This window comes from Cetorhinus maximus, chromosome 9, assembly GCF_964194155.1.
Source record: "Cetorhinus maximus chromosome 9, sCetMax3.hap1.1, whole genome shotgun sequence".
NCBI lineage: Eukaryota > Metazoa > Chordata > Chondrichthyes > Lamniformes > Cetorhinidae > Cetorhinus > Cetorhinus maximus.
In genome coordinates, this window is record NC_135887.1 from 113,420,919 (window position 1) to 113,437,909 (window position 16,991).

Genomic DNA, 16,991 nt, shown 5'->3' on the forward strand with positions numbered 1-16,991 from the left:
AACCTTGCAGAGGAGGAGGAGGAGAAGGAAAAAGACACTGGGAGAGAGGAAGGAAGTTAAATTGAAATAGTGCCATTCATACCCACAGGATGTCCTAACGCACATTACAGCCAATTGAGTATTCTCTTGAAGTGTGGTCACTTATAATGCAGGAAACTCAGCAGTCAATTTGTGCACAGCGAGCTTCCACACATAGCAATGTGATAGTGACCAGACAATTTGTTTTGTGGTGTGGATTGAGGGATTAATATTGGTCAGGATATCAAGGATGACTCCCCTGCTCCTCGTTGAATTAGTGCCATGGGATCTTTTATGTCTGAGAAAGTAGGCGGGCGTCAGTTGTACATCTCACCCATAAGATGGTACATCCAGCCATGCAGGATACCCCGAATACCACACTAAAATGGCAGCCTTGATTTTTGTGCTCAAGTCCTGGAGAGGGAATTGAACACAGAAATTTCTCAGGGGTGAATGTACTACCTACTGAGTCATGGTTTGTCATGATATGAACTGACACCAATGCAAGCAACACAGTAGCACCATTGAATTCAATTCTCTTATCAAAAGTGAGGACTTTTATGACATGCAGTCTGAAATGTACCTATTGCTATTTTAACCCCATGTCCTTTTGCTCCTCTGGTTGTATGCAACTGTAACTCGGAGTATCTCACTGCTTTTCCCAGATAGCTTAACCATCAGAAATGACACCGTAGGGAATTTTTTTCCACTTTGAGAAGCACCAAATTTTATACTTCCCATGCCCTCTCCAGGCCAAACTTAAACCGGCTTCCAGGGATTTTCTCATACTTTACTACAAGGCAAAACCTTTTTGGCACCCAACAACAGAACTTTGATCTAAACTGTTTGATGGTCATTCTAACCATATAACAATTTGTTGCTGACAGCATTATTTTCAGTAATTACTAATAGAAAACAAAATTAAAGCTTTCCTTTTCAATAGCATCTTTCTTGACCTTGGATGTCCCAAGTGATTTCCAGCCAATGGAGCATTTTTGAAGTGTAACCACTGTTGTAATATAGAAAACGCAGCAGCCAATTTGCGCACAGCACGTTTCCACAGACTGCCCTGTTATAAAGACCAGCTTTTCAGCAACCTGAAGTTAGTGTTTTATTGATGTTAGTTGATGGATAAAAATTGGGCAGGATACCAGGGAGGACTACCCTGCTCTTCTTTGATCTGAAAGGGCTTTGGGTTAACATCTCATCCAAAACAGGCGTCTCCAACAGTACAGCACTTTCTCAGTATTACTCTGGAACTATCCGCCTAGATTATAAGCTCAAGTCTCTGGAGCGGGACTTGAATTTATGACTCTCTGCCTCAGAGGCAAGAGTGTTAACAATTGAGCTAAAACTGAATACGCATATGGGAGGAATTATGCAGAAAAATAATTTGCAATACTGTGGATCCTCTATATCCATGCCATGATCTTGCTGCAGAATGTTGCCAATTTTCTATGCAACAGCGATTATGGGGTCTGATAGTTTTGGATTTATGTTACTGGATGACGAATCCACAGTCTGACCTAACAGTCCAAGAGGCAGTTTGCAAACTTGAATTCAGTTGAAAAACAACATTTGAACTAGAAGTTTGGTGTCAGTAAAATTGAGTATGAAGCTGCTGGATTACCGTAAAAAACCCAACTGGTTCACTTAGGGAAGAAAACTTGCCATCTTTACCCAGTTTGGGTTTATATGCGATTTCAGACCCACACTAACGTGGTTGACTCTTAACTGCCCTCTGAAGTGGTTAAGAATAGGGTCCTGTTGTCTTTTGGCCTAAGACAGCTTCTACAAAGTTCTTCAAGGGACATGGAATCTGGTGACAATAACATCACCAGTTCCAATTCTTCGTAATAGATTGATTGCATCCTACACATTATTAAAGGGTTTCTCAGGGGGCCTATTGACACCATTCCATCAACCAATGAGTTGGAGGAAGTGTGGGACTTAAAGCAGGCCTCCCAGCAAGAATCCAATTTATAACAAAGATTTTCCATTTAAATAGTGCACTACATTAAACAGTCCACAGAGTCTATTTAAAATTAGCATCTACAAACTACAGCAAACAGAACGCATGACTGGAGCAGGTTGATTATGTCTCCCAATAAAAGCAGGATAATTTCTCCAGCAAAACGCAGTGAGTGGAATTACAAAATACAAAATCAATCCCAGACACTTTGCTGCAATGTGGTCTTCAAGCCTGACTGGTGAAGGAAATTATCCAATCATCGTCATTCTGCCTGGGAATAACCGTGTCATTATTTAGAAAGAACGCTTTGCACCTATATAGCACCTTTCACAACCTCAGCATCCCAAAGCACTTTACAGCTTTGCCATTATAATGTAGAAGCCACAGCATAGCTCAGAGTACTTCTGCCAAATGAGAGCTCATTGCTGGGAACCTCTGCTTGTCTGGATATTTAGTGACCTTGGTGTAAGGCTGAAGGTATTAGAGGACATTTGTCTCGTGATATTGAAATGCAAAATCTATGCAACTGGCAACGCCTGCAATTGTTGAACTCATCCAACATTCAGTCTCCCCAGTGTGTCAGTGAATTACAGAGGGTCCCACCCCTCCCAGTTGTTGCTTAATCCTGTACTGCTATCAGCGGAACAATTGTCAAACAACAACTTGAAGGTAACTCCCAACATGAGTCTTTTACTCAAAAAACAGGTTTTAACACCAGGGCTCAACACATGGCAAGAAGAAACAGGTTTAACCTACATTGTGCCAGAGTTGCAAAATAAATCCTAATAACAGTTCAGGAATGGCCAACAGTGCTATGATGGAAAAGAAATAACTTTCATTTCCATAGCTTCTTTTGTGATCTAGGGACATCCCAAAGTGCTTTACTGTCAATGAAGCACTTTTGAAGTTCAGTAACCGTTGAAATGCAGGAAACACAACAGCCAAGTTGTGCACAGCAAGCTCCCACAAATAGCCATGTGATAATGACCAAATCAGCTTTTTCATAATGTTAGGGATAAATACTGTCCAGGACAACAGGGAAAGTTCCCTGGCTCTTCTTCAAAATAGTGCCATTGGCTCTTTCATATCAACCTCAGTTTAACAGCTCATCCAAAAGATGGTATCCCTGACTCCTTCAGTACTGCACGGTGTGTCTGGTGCCTGGTGTCTGACTGACTCAGTGTCTGGGCGAAGCAATACCAGCTGTCCCCTCCTTTGTGTTCAGCAGTTGAAACTTGCACCTTACTTTCAATAAGTTTCAACCTGGTCTCCAGTCCCCATGGCAACCAGGTCACATTGGCTCATCTCCAGGCAGATTTTGTATGAAGTAACATTCCCCACCCCAAACTATTCAATTTTAACTTGAATTAAAAAGAGACAGTTTAAAACATAACTGTCTTATAAAGTGCAGCATTTGTAACACAGGGATACTTAAGAGGCCAGAATTAGATGAACACAGGTACCTCGGAGGGTTGTGGGGTTAGAAGAAATTAGGAGGCTAGGGAGGGGGCGAGACAATAGAGGGATTTGAAAATAAGGATGTGAATTTTAAAATCGAGAGCTAGAGAAAGAGGCCTGTTAACAATATTAGCTAATGTGGGGGCCAGGAGAAATAGTTGGGTGGTCAGCAGGAATAGGGTTGAGGGAGCAGAATATGGGTTGCATTGACAGGAAGAGCTTGGAGAGGAAATAAGGAGAGATGGGGGAGAAGTGAGGGAAAGGTGACAGCTCAGGGCTAGGGCAGGGGGGAGCTTTTGGGAAAAAGTGACCTAAAGAGATCATTAAACCCTATTCCATATTGATTCAGCTGTTTCCTGCTTCTTTCAGAAAATTAGTGGTGAACACATTTGGCGTATTCCAGTGTAAGTCAGCAATTATGGCGTGGTTATTTCTTGAGAAGATAGTCCTCATTTCCCTTCAGGGTTCTGTCCTTCTCTCCCTCACCTGCACCAGAAGCAAAGAAAACTCCTTTTTAAACGAGAGGCATCAAAATCAGAATTGCACCTCAGGTATAGCAGGGAACCAAACATTTCCACAAATAGTAGTCAGGAACAAAGGTATTAGGTCACGGTTTAGAACAGTTTAATACAAAAGAAAATCAAACAGAGTTGCTTAGATTCTAGCCTTGCTTACAGTAGAAAGCATCAAGCAATGAAAGTGCAAATTCTGCATAAAAACTTAAGAAATAGGAGCTGGAGCAGGTCCTTGCCAGCGCTTCATGTATGTTCCGAAATTCAAGATGATCATTGCTGATCTTCTACCTCATCCATCAATCAACAGTAGATGCAGAGATCTAAATTGGTAATTGCGTCCTGTGTGTTCGCCTCAAATACAACAACTTGCATTTATATAGTCCCCATTTACGTGGTACATGTCTTAAAGCGCATCACACAGATTTAAGGTTTTGGGCAAAAGATGCGGAGGGGTGGGGGGGGTGGTTGCAAGGAAGAACATTTGTTTTTTTTTAAAAAAATGGAGTGGCTGGTAATGAGCTGGAACTCACTGCGGCTGGTGGAAGCAGATACAATGAATGATTTCAAAACGAAATTAGATGGGCACTTGAGGGAGATAAACTTGTAGGGGGAATGGAACTGATTGGATTGCTCTATGGAGCCAGCATGGACTCAATGGGCCAAATGGCCTCCCTCTGTGTCTTAACGGCTCTATCATCTTTTTTTCAAGGCAGCATTATTAACCAAGATTTGACGTCAGACCACACAAGGTGGCATTAGGATAGGTGACCAAAAGTTGGCCAAGCGGGGTGGATTTGAGGTTCTAAAGGAGGGAGAGAGGTACAGGGAGAAAATTTGAGTTTTAAAAAAAATTCTTTCTTAGGATGTGAGTGTTGCTGGCTCAGCCAGCATTTATTGCCAATTCCTAATTGCCCTCGAGAAGGTGGTGGTGAGGCACTTTCTTGAACCGCTGCAGTCGCTCGTGTAGGCACACCCAGAGTGCTGTTCAGAAGGGAGTGCCAGATGTTTTACCCAGTGGCAGTGAAGGGACAGCAGGCTATATAGGCAATTCAGGATAATGTGTGACTTGAAGGGGAACTTAACAGGTCGTGGTGTTCCCATGCATTTGCTACCCTTGTTCTCCTAGGTGATAGCGCTCACAGGTTTGGAAGGTGTTGTCAAAGTGCTTTAATGAGAAGCTGCACTGCATCATGCAGATGGTAGAGGCTGCTGCCAGAGGTTGCTGCCACTAATGTGCTGGTGGTCATGAGAGCAAACATTTAAGGTGCTGGATGGGGTACTGGTGGTGTCAAGCTTCTTGAATATTGTTGGAGTTGCACTCATCCAGGTGGCGACTATTCCATCACACTCCTGATTTGCACCTTCTAAATGGCACGAAGGCTTTGGGGAGTCAGGAGGTGAGTTACTTGCCACAGGATTCCCAGCCTCTGACATGATCTTGTAGCCACAGTATTTATACGGCGAGTCCAGTTAAATTTTTGATCAATGGCAACTCCAGAATGCTGATGGTGGGGATTCATCAACGGTAACAATGTTGAATGTCATGGGAGATGGTTAGATTCTCTCTTCTTGGAAATGGTTGTTACCTGGCATTAGCATGGCACAGGTGATAACTTAACACTTAATAGCCCAAGCCTCAACACTTATAGTTAGGTGGCTGAACCATGACTCACAGTTATGGAGTGAAGGAATAGGGCTGGGGGTGGGGGAAGATGGAAACAGACCAGAGTTGGAGGAGTGCAGAGATCTCGGAGGTTGTAAGGTTGAAAGGGGTTACAGAAATGGGGAGGGCTGCGGTCATGGGGGCATTTAAACATGACAATTTTAAATACGAGGTAATGCATCAGGAGTCAATGTAGGTTAGTGATTGCAGGAATGATGGGCAAACAGGACTTGGTGTGAGTTAGGATATGAGCAGTGGAGTTTTGGATGAGAATGCAGATTATATTTGGCGATATAAGAACTCTACAGGACAAAAGTCTTCACCAATAATCTCGGCAATCATGTTTCAATTGTTTATGAAGCTCTTCACTTGATAAGTTATCAATTAGAAAAGGATTTTGACAGTTGCTTTTTTGAAAGCACAATGAGTCACCACTGCTGTATCAAAGCTTCTTATGGTGATAGCCAAAAATTGCATTACAACTCAGTGGCACCAGTTTGTGCTTTGCCAGTAAATCAGCAACTTTGGCACAAGACAATTCAAGCATTTATGCCTGTTCCATTTTGCATCTAGCTTCTACCTATTACAATCCACATTACAAATATAACAAAAAGTAATTCAATGCCAGATTCCTCCTACCTGGAACCAGAGACTTTCAACCAGGTAGAATGTTTGACTTCAAACATTAACAGGCAGCTACAAAGACAGACATCAGTAATTGTAGATCGTACACTTGCCTCCGAGTCTGAGGGTTGTGGGTTCAAGTCTCACTCCAGAGACTGTATGACATCCAAGGCTGACACCCCAGTGCAGTACTGGAGGAAGTGCTGCACTGAAGGTGTCATCTTTTGGATGCGATGTTAAACCAAGGCCCTATCTGCCCTCTCGGGTGGATGTGAAAGATTCCACAGCCAATTTGCAAAGAATAGCAAGGGGAGGTTTACCCAGTGACCTGGCCAATATTTATCCCCTCGAACAACACACTAAAACAGAAGATCTGGTCATTATCACATTGTGGTTTGTGGGAGCTTACTGTGCAAATTGGCTGCTGTGTTTCCTACATTGCAACAATGATTACACTTCAAAAATATCTCATTGGTCGTAAAGCACTTTGGGACATCCTGAGTCTTTGAAAGGCACTTTCGGATTGCAAGTCTTTCTTTATTTGATTCGCTTACTTAAAAATGCTAGGAGCTAAACATTACAATGATACTTAGATCTCAAACTTACATCAGCGAGGGACACAGTGAGCTCTCAATTAGAGGATCGTTGTCTCTTATCAAATACACTAACACTCTCTGATCAATACAATATAATCACAGCACCCTGCTGGATTTCAATTCAACAGTTTTCCCAACTACTGCCCATCAAAATAATCAAAATACCCAGCAGCTAATGAAAGGAAATTTAAAAAAAATACACTTTAAAAATGGCTTAAGGTAAGATAGGGACCTTAATCTTAAATCAATTGCATGCACATTTTTAATGTCAACTGCTTGACTTGTAAATAATAAGTCAGAAGATATTTAGGCTTACCTCCTTGCCTCCGCTGTCAATTGGTGTCAAGTCAGTACAAACAACAGCTACTACTAAAAGCACATACAGCAAACTGGAAAGGCCACACCAAAAACCACGGAGTTAGTTCCCATGAGTTTGCACAACAGCCACTCAGAAAGTGCTCAATGTGAACCTTTCATTGAAATCACATCTGCCTTCCAGCAAAGTGAAATCTAGCCACCCACACAGAGCCCAACCTCTCCCAAATTAAAGTGTTCTGATTACCCGCTGATTCTTTACGTACAATGCAGCACTTGGCAGTTGTTGTTCTGGGCAGTACGACAGTGCTTGGCTGTTCCTTTCCCCAGCCATTGTAGTGACAGCGTGCTGTGTAAAACCCATTCAAGCCCAAACCACTGAAGCTCCCCTCTTGTAATGGATATCGTGGGGTTGGAAATTAATCCTGAAGTGCTGTGTACTGAATGCACCTAGTCAGCCTCACACAGTACGTGAGATCAGAGATGACCGAACAAAATCGAGTCACTTGGGAGCGTCTTCCTGTAGTCAAAAGGAAAATTGACCCAGGTAGATGGATCTGTGCTGTCCTTCATGCAGAGAAATCAGAATCCTGCATTAACAGCATAAGAATGATCTCTGGTCCCATGGCTGGCTGTACATAGGACGGTTATAGCACCATTCTGCCTGTCATGTCTATGCCAGCTCTCTGCAACAGCAACTCAGCCAGCCCTTTCCCTGCAACTTTTCTTTCCCCTTAGGTGCTCATCCAATTCCCTTTTGAAAGGCACACTTGTATCTGTCTCCATCACACTCTCAGTAGGGCTGTCAACTGTGATTAAAATGTATTCCTGGAGTTTTCATCACATGACTTGCACCCACATTCCAGCCATTAGTCAGCCAACACATTCGTACTTATAGGGTCATAGGAAATAAGGGAATAGGCCATTTGGCCCGTCAAGCCTGTTCCGCCAGTCAAACAGATTATGGCTGATCATTTACCTCTTAGGCCATTTTTCGCACTATCTCCACATTCCTTGATGTCATTAATATCCAGAAATCTATCGATTTCTGTCTTTAATATACTCAATGACTGAGCTTCCACAGTCCTCTGAGATAGAGAATTCCAAAGATTGCCTGCCTTCTTACGCCAATTGGAAAGCAAAAAGACTCATTACCCAATTGGATGATGTTTGACTGTCAGCCAAACAGCCTTTTTTCCCCCCATTTTTAATATTTTTATATTTATTAAAAAAGTTTTTTTTTGTGTGAGAAACACACAAAAAAAAAACTTTTTTAGTATCCCGATGATTTTTCTCCAGGGTCGCACACAGAGTGTTCTGGAGATTGATCTTCAATTCCTGGAGGGTTGGCAACCCTAACTGTCAGGTAGTGCAATCCACTTGCTGTGTAAAATGTTTTCCCTAAATTTGCAATTACCATATATACTTTGTAAAAGTCAAATTTTTGGGACCAATCTTTTTAGGCCAAAGTTTTGTGGTCAACTTTTACATGGGTGACATTTTTGAGAGGTTCCATGGGCGCTTGATTTGAGCCCAGAAAAAGACTGTCACAATGGAAAGAAGTGAAAAACCAACAACAATAAAGAATTCATATTAACTCTCTAACATTTTATATATATATGTTTATATTGTGTTGGATGAAATAGATACCATAAATAATATTTGCACCACACAAATGCCAGGCAATGACCATCTCCAACAAGGAGGAATCTAACCATTTCCCCATGACATTCAATGGCATTACCATCACTGAATCCCCTACTATCAACATCCTGGGGGGTTACCATTGACCAGAAATTGAATTGGACTAGCCATATAAATACTGTGGCTACAAGCATCTCTATTTTCTCAGAAACTTTAAATGTTCTTGCGGCTGCATGATTATTAATTTTCTCAGCAAATGCCACAACTTTCATTTTAAATTGAGCTGTGTATGTGTTATTCTTTCTGGAAGGCCTTGTGATGGATCATGTGGTACACATGTATCTTGTCAATTGGCTGGGAGATTGCCGCTAGAACTGGTGTTGGAAATCTTTAGATTTTCCCTCATGCACCTTTCGATTAATGAACCATAGTTATTATTGATAGGTGATTAATAATCACAACGCAGCTTGATCCCTGAAAAACTAAGGTTCACTTTAACATTAGGAAAATGAAAAATTCTGTTCTTTTAGGCCAAAGTCATGCGCTTAACTTTTACAAGAGTATATACTTTATATAGTACTTTTAATGCAGTTAGAATATACCAAGGCATTTCACAATAGTAATTAAGTTAGTCACACTAGGAGATATTGGGGCATGTGATCAAAAGCTTGGTCAAAGAGTATGTTTGAAGGAGCATCTTAAAAGAATGCTCTTAAAGGGCAAGGTGGAGAGGTTTAAAACAAAGAATATCCGAGCCAATGGTCTAGATGGCTGAAGGCAAGGCTGCCAATGGTAAAATGAAAACCATGGAGGAATGCCAAAGATTCCAGGGTTGGAGGGACTCAGAAACCCTGGAGGGTTGTAGGGTAGAGGAAGTCAGAGATTGGAGGGGGAGGGGGGAGGGGGGTAGCAAGGGCATGACAGAATTTGAGAAAGGAAGAGAATTTTAAAATTGAGCGTTGGTGGACTGGTAGCCAATATAGGTGATTGGTGAGAGTTGGGCAGCTGAATTTCAGCAAACCTCAAATATTAAAAAAAAAAATCCCAAGCTGCCTTACAAATAAACAATAATGAGGAAAATAAGGATGGAGAGATTAGATGGGCTAACAGGGCTAGGTTAGAGAAATGGGTTTCAAGGAGGTCATAATCGATGAAAAGAGACAGCCAGAAGTAGAAAGACTGGGGCAGCTGAAAATGAGCCCCCAATAGTGGGGAGAAGGGAATTAATGTTATACCTATCATTCCAATAAACTTACTTGCCATTTCTCAGTCACCAATATCTGAGGTAAAATATTCTGTCCGGTTATCCTTGTACTTCAATGCTATCAGATTATTTCACTGGGCAGGTCCTCTGTTCAAGAAACATAAGTTGTTAAACTAGGCCTCATCCAGAGAACTTGGGATTGGGTGTAAAGCACTTTGGGGCATCCTGAAGTCATGAAAGATGCTATAAAAATGACACTCCTCGTTTCTTCCCTCTTTACTTACCACAGTTTGGCTCATTCTTCCCAAATAACTGTCTCTTGTTCTTGGCCCTCCCAGCTGCATCTCCCAGATCCAGTAGGTTACCTACAGAGATGACCTGTGGTTGTGAAAGGTGCTATATAAACGTAAAGGTTCTTCCTTCCTTTTCTCTATGGTGCTTGAAGCAGTAATGTCACTATGACCCTGGTTAAGCAGGCTTGATCATAAACAGCAACAGGCAGTATGGCGCAGCATTGCAAGATAAAAATGCACGATACAGGGGATTTTTTTTTTAAATATAAAAGCAAACTAAAGGACAGGCTCATGGTCTGAATTGGCTGAGGACACATTGCGGAAACTAGCAACCTCAAGTAATTACCCTGCAGTAAGATTTCATTAGCACAAAGGGAAAGACAATTAAAAACCTATTTAAACACACAGAGTTCTGTCTAACACTGAAAAGAACTGGGTAAAGATACATCTTAATTATGTCTTAACGCAATGATAGTGAGCAGACATGTTACCATATATTAAAAAAAATGGAACATTCTAACTGTTTTCTTCCCTGCCCACTTGGGATAAAGAGACAAGCTTGAGAAAGCCCAATCAATAATATTGTTCATTCACGACAGAAAAAAACGCATTGCTCACTACAAATCATTTTGGTCTCCGTTCCTGTCAATTCGCATCATGTAAATTAAGTCAATTTTTGCAGCTCATTAATAATCATCCATTTACTTATTACAATGCAAAATCCTTGTCAGAACCAATTAACCTCTTGCTCTCAACAGTTGCTTCAAAACATCAGAAATAAAAAATCAATTGCTTGCTTCGAGATAGCCCCTCAGCAAGTTCCACTAATGCAGTCCATCAAAATGAGAAATACAATTGATGGGCAATCAATTACTGTTTGAAATGCGTGCAGTTTTGGACTCCATTCTAAAGGAAGGCTGTTGACGTAACACAAAAGGTTCACTGGGATGCTGCCTGCATGACAAGGTATCAGGAAAGTCGTGAAAAACTGGGGTTGTTTTCATTAGAATAAAGATTGGAACCTTGAACGCATAACCCAGGCGAGCACTCCAATGCAGTGCTGAGGGAGTGCTGCACTGTCAGAGGTGCTTGTTTTTTGGGTGAGACATTAAACACAGGCCCCCTCTACCTCTGTAAAAGATTCAGCAGCTCTTTCAAAGACAAACCAGGAGAGTTCTCTTGGTATCCCTCATTAAACACCTCCAAAAACAGATCTGGTGGTGTTTCCCTACAGAACAACAGGTAATGAACGCAGGAGCAATTCATTGGCTGTGAAGTGCTTCTGGGACATCCAGAGGATCCGAAAGGTGCTCTATAAATGCAAATTGTTCTTAAAAGGGAGAAAAGGTTTTCAAAAGGATAAAATGCTCAAGTATCTCAAAGATGACATACACTGAACCTTAATTTCTAGGTACAGAGAGTTTCCTCATAGAATCACTGTAAATGGTCACCTGATCAGAAGATGGAGGCAATGTTGCAAAAAAAAACCATAATTCCACCACCCATGCTTCAGAAGTGTGCTTGTCTGGATGTTTTATTTATTCATGAGATGCAAGAGTCATTGGCAAGGCCAGCATTTATTGCCCATCCTTAACTGACCTCGAGAAGGTGGTGGTGAGCTGCCTCCTTAACTGCTGTAGTCCACCTTGTGTAGGTACACCCTGAGGAAGGAACTTCCGGGATTTTGACCCAGCGACAGTGAAGGAACAGCGATATAGTTCCGAATCAGGGTGATGTGTGACTGGGAACAGAACTTGCAGGTAGTGTTTTCCCATGCATCTGCTGCTCTGTTCTTCTAGATGCAAGAGGTCGCAGGTTTGGAAGGTGCTGTCGAAGCAGCTTTGGTGAGTTGCTATAGTGCATCTTGTAGATGGGGTACATTGCAGCCACTGTGCGCCAACGGTGGAGGGGGTGAATGGTTAAGGTGGTGGATGGGATACCGATCAAGTGGTCATAGAGTTTTTCAGAAGATGAATAGAAGTTTTGTTTGGGCAGTGGGGAGTCAACCAGAACACAACAGTGGCATTGCAACCAATGAAGTTCTGAGCATAAAGCATCCTCAACTTGAAGAGGATCCTAGACTGCAGATGTGATGATTGCAGAGCAAAAGCTAGAATTCAATTATTAAATATTAATATAAAATAATAAGCCAACAGGTTTAAGGCGTTAAACCCTACCACATCTACCAACATCAGTCTTTATATGGTTGAATAATAAAAAAACTGATAAGGAGGAAAGTATCTGAAACCTTGAGTCTGAATTTTACAGGAAATAATTAGATAAGGTGAGTTTTGATAAGGCTGGAGTGTTCTAGAGACTGTGGTCCCCCATATTGTACTTTTACATGCTATTGCCTTGTTGGTCAGAGTCTTTGCATGGACACTTCCAGAAATCAGTGCCAAAGCAAACACAGAGTTAAATGTGCACAGGGCAGATAACATTCACATTTAGCAAGTGGCCTGACACAAGGAATGATGCATCACGTCACAAAAAAATCCCTTCCTTTCTCTCCTCTTTGTTGAATTGCTCAGCTAATAGGGCTTGCTTCTACAAAATAGAGAAATGACAGATTAAAAGCTAAAAATCAACATTTAGAATGGAGCTTGGGTTGTGAAATCTATTTAAACATTATCACAAGACTGTCCATCACAAAGCACACAAAATTAGAGTGAAGGTGGGCGAAGGCCATTTCATCCTCTTCCAAGGTTTGATTCACCACTTTCTTTCGCAATATTGAGACCGAAATAGTGCCTTGGCCTAATTCACTTCAGTGCTAAACATCTTTAAAAAAATGTAGCCAGTATATGAGAATCTAAAAAAAGACTCAGAGTCAACACCTGAGATATTAGCCTGAGTCAGCCAGGATCCAATAAACCATCATATGCAAAAAGTTAATTGGCCTTCCTTTATCAGGCGCTGAGAAACCTACTGTATAATTTCAGCAGTTAGTTTTTTTATTTGTGCTGAACATTTCAAGGCAATGTTAGACGTGCAAGCTTTCCCCACACTTAGCAACATAGCAATTATTAGGTATAAAAGACCAGGTCCATTCTACATTCAGGTTCAATTTCCAGCAACGTAATAGTCACAACAGAGTGAGACATAAGTTGAGGAAAACCCCCAATGGTGGAGAGCTTTGGGAACTCAGCACCGAGCCTCCGATAGTCCAGCGCTTCCCTTGGCACCGAGCCTACAACAGTCCAGCGCTTCCCTCGGCGCTGAGCCTACAATAGTCCAGAGCTCCCTCAGCACTGACCTTCCGACAGTACCGTGCTCCCTCAGTGCTGACTCCCGGAGTGTCAGCCCAGGTTATGTGCTCAAATCTCAGGAATGAGGCTGCAGTACATGACAATTTGACTCCGAGATCAGGGTGTTAAAATGGAAACCAAATTCTAATTCCAGTCATTCACAGGTAAACCTCTGCAGACCTGAAGCACTGGTTGGCGAGGTGGGGTGGGGGGGTCTCTGTTTATCACCTGGGTAAGAAAACCTCCATCTTGATAGCTTCATATGGACAAAGAGAATAATCAGACATCCAGCATTGTTAAATGCTGTTACCCTCCTTTGTTACGACATGCTATAACCACCACCATGGAATAACAGACAGCACAGTTCAACCCTAAACCCAGCAACACACACACTACACCCCCCACCACAGCCCCCTATCCTGGTGCACCTGCTCTCCCTGATCCTCAACACTATCACGCTCCCTTCGCTCCTGGTCCACTGGTTGGGCCAACTTGCATAAAATTGATCACATGACAGGAGCCAGTGCTCCCAAGAAGATCTTTACTGTGAATTATTCAGTAATTAGATAGCGTTTCTGCTGTTGACAATGTGTTGTCCATAATAATATAGGGTTCGAACCCTAAGCCATAACCTTAACCCTAAACCCAATCCAGAAGCCTAACCCAGCCGAAACTTAACCACCAACTCTAATTTGTTGTCAGTAGTCAACCCGGAAGGGAACTTGCTCCATCAAGGCCACACTATCCTGCCACATGCATCAACAGCACATTCTGAAGAACTGGGGCACAGAGAGAGAGAAAAAGAAAAATCACTCAATTCAACAAATGCACAGAAGCATTTTTGTTCCTTTTCTGTACTGTAAGCAGCTCAATGTGAAATTCTGGCCAGCTCTGCCTGGCACGCGACAACCCCACTACACACTGCAGTCTGTGCAAATTAAAGGACAGCCTGACCCAATTAGACCTGCATGGGCTGAAAGATCACTCACTGCTTCATCTGATGCTGTGTTTTTTGGCCATCGTAGCAGCACTAAATATTCTGGAAAATGCAGGACTGGTGCAACCACGAGGCAAACTATATAGTTCCCTGGGCGGCAAGATTGTGGGGGGGGGTGGGGTTAGAGGGAAGCCACATGGCAGCAGTAGCATCATGGCAAAAACTGAACTGAAACCAGCTTTAAAATGGCACGGGTGGCCGGTGCGCTCGTGGAAAGTTGCTCATATCATTTTAAAGCTCTATGGACATAAAGCTTTAAACTAACCCAGAGCATCTTCGTTAGGAAAGTTTAAAAGGTGCTCGGGAGGTGGGAGAAGTGCAACACCTCTCGAACCAGTGATGGGTCAATCCCAGTCACTGTGACACAGCCGATTCCAGCAGTGCTCTCACCTTTTCTGCTCCAGGATTAGATTGGGATCAGACTCCAGGAATGTTCTCGCCCTCTCTGCTCTGGGATCAGAGTTTTAGGCTGAAAAACAGCAGCAGCTAAAGTTTCATTTCCTCGGATTCTCAGCAGATTATCACACCTATAATTCAGCTAAGAACATCATTCACTTATTTGTATTCAACATGGGTCAAAATGCTGGAACTCCCTCCTTAACAGCACTGTAGGTGTACCCACATGGACTGCAGTGGTTCAAGAAGGTGGCTCACCACCACCTTCTCAAGGGCAATTAGAAATGCGCAATAAATGCTGACCTAGCCAGCGACACCCACATCCCGTAAATGAATTTTAAAAATACTGCTTACAACTTACATGGGAGTGATGAATATGTTAAAAACTACCTGAGTCTGAAGTTGAAACCTTGCTGTAGATGCACAATGAACTGATCAGCATACGAGAACCAGGACAGTAGGTTACATCGAAAATCTCTGAGGCCCTGATTGTTGTGCATTTCCACTACTTTAAAAACTGTGCATAGATGTCAATTCTAAAATTAGTACTAGTAAGCTCTGGGCAGACTTCCCAGCTGTCCATTGATTTGAATCATTTTGATTTCAGTTTTGAAATATGAAAGAAAGCAATAGGGACTGTGAGTAGACCATAGCGCATAGGAGCAGATGTAGGCCATTTGGCCCAACGAGATCATGGCTGATCTGATAACCCTCAACTCCACTTTCCTGCCTTTTCCCCATAACCCCCGATTCCCTTATTGATTAAAAATCTGTCCAACTCAGCCTCGAATATACTTAACAACTCAGCAGGGAGAGCGGCAGTTACCCAAGTGAGATTGCCGACCCTGAAAAAAGCTGTTTATATTTTGTCTTGTTTTAGGGAGGGATCCCATGTATCATCTTGACACGGAACACAAGGAGATGAGTCTGATTCCAAGTTTTCATTTTTAAAGTTTCACTATTATTCCTTCTGGAAGGTGGGATCTTTCATTTGAAAAAAAAGAGTTTTGGGGGTTGGCGGGGGGAGAACCTCAAGGCTGTATGTGATATTAAAATGCGGCAACTTTGCTTTGGCAAGTTTCTATTTACAAAGTCCAGAATAATGGTTTCCCTTCCCAGGGTCCAAATGGAGCTTTGAAAATCCTGGAAATCAGCGACCACAGAGGTCCCCAATTTCCAGGCTGATACAGCAGAGCCATTCTCAATGGTAGAGGGGGTGGTGTGCCGCCGGTCAATCAAAAACGCTGGCTGCCTAAGAGTTCCTATTTTCAAGCAATCAGAAAACTCCCAAGTGGTCTTGTGGTGACGCGGGTGTTGAGGTCTCGTGAGAGATGCGTGAGGAGAGCACGCCAATTTAGTCAGCAGCACTGAGGGAATTTGGTGCTGTAGGATAGCGGGAGGTTGAGACCGGAGCAAGGGCGTCTGTGGACCACTACTACTTGAGAGTTTGACAATTTTTTGCGGTTGAGAGAGAACGGGGTCATTGTATTCATTTCCAAAAATTAATTGTGCGTAAGGGGGTTGGGGGCGGGGAAGGTGTCAGGTTGAAGGTTTACCTAGGGTGTCAAATACTCTTGCACTGGCCCTGGACAGAGATTTGGAAGAGGCCCACTCTGGAATCAGTCTATACAGGAGCACGAGTTGGAGGAAGGTCTCAACACAGGAGCTGACCATGAGGCCTGCACTCCCATCCAATGATAACTCCTTTGGCCCAGAGATATTCCTGCAATGAATAATTTCCTTGTTAGACATAGGGAGCACCGATGCATTATAATAACTGGTTATAATGAAGAAAAAGACTTGTGTTTATATACCACCTTTCACACTGCTGGACGCTCCAAAGTGCTTTGTAACCAATGAAGTACTTTTGAGGCGTAGTCACTGTTGTAATGTAAGAAATGAAGTAACAAATATGCACACAGCAAGCTCCCACAAACAGCAATGTGATAATGACCAAATTTTTGTAATGTTGGTTGAAGTAAAACTATTGTCCTGAATCCTCAGCACAACTCCCCCTGATTTTCTTTGAAATAGTGCCATGGGATCTT

General features: G+C 42.5%; 1 protein-coding gene across 4 annotated transcripts in view; it reads right to left on the reverse strand.

Moving 5' to 3' along the window:
• ppfibp2b (PPFIA binding protein 2b) overlaps positions 1–16,991 on the reverse strand; it is a 254,599-nt gene that overhangs the window by 193,704 nt on the left and 43,904 nt on the right. Inside the window, exon 2 of one of the 4 annotated variants that reach the window (XM_078549394.1) lies at positions 14,938–15,016. The exons of the other annotated variants lie outside the window; for them this stretch is intronic. The gene's annotated coding sequence lies outside the window, so the exon portion shown is untranslated. The remainder of the gene's footprint in view (positions 1–14,937; positions 15,017–16,991) is intronic. 4 annotated transcript variants of the gene reach the window in all.